Source organism: Nestor notabilis, unplaced genomic scaffold (assembly GCF_000696875.1).
Source record: "Nestor notabilis isolate BGI_N333 unplaced genomic scaffold, ASM69687v1 scaffold15566, whole genome shotgun sequence".
Classification (NCBI taxonomy): Eukaryota; Metazoa; Chordata; class Aves; order Psittaciformes; family Psittacidae; genus Nestor; species Nestor notabilis.
The window spans coordinates 12,124-12,453 of NW_009934360.1; positions in this window are offsets into that span (position 1 = coordinate 12,124).

Sequence of the window (330 nt, forward strand, 5' to 3'; positions counted from 1 at the left end):
GCAGCACATACACTTCCCGGGTAGTGGGGGGGGTGAGCAGGGCCTGCGGTCCCCCTCCGCTCCCTACTGCACTCACCGGGGGGTGGGGGGAGGAACGACAAGGGGGTTTTGGTCAATTCAGCCGCCAGTACTGGGGCTGGAAGTGTAACCCGGCAACAGGAGGGCTCGGCCGGGTGGCGGTTTCGGGGAAGAGCCCCTCTCCAAGCGCATCTCCGCCCGGTCGGGATCCACTATTTGATTTCGAGCGCGGCTCAGAGCTGCCCGCAGCTTGAGAAGCCCCACAGAGAAAGGGAAAGCCAGTGTACCCGCAGCTTGAGAAGCCCCACAGAG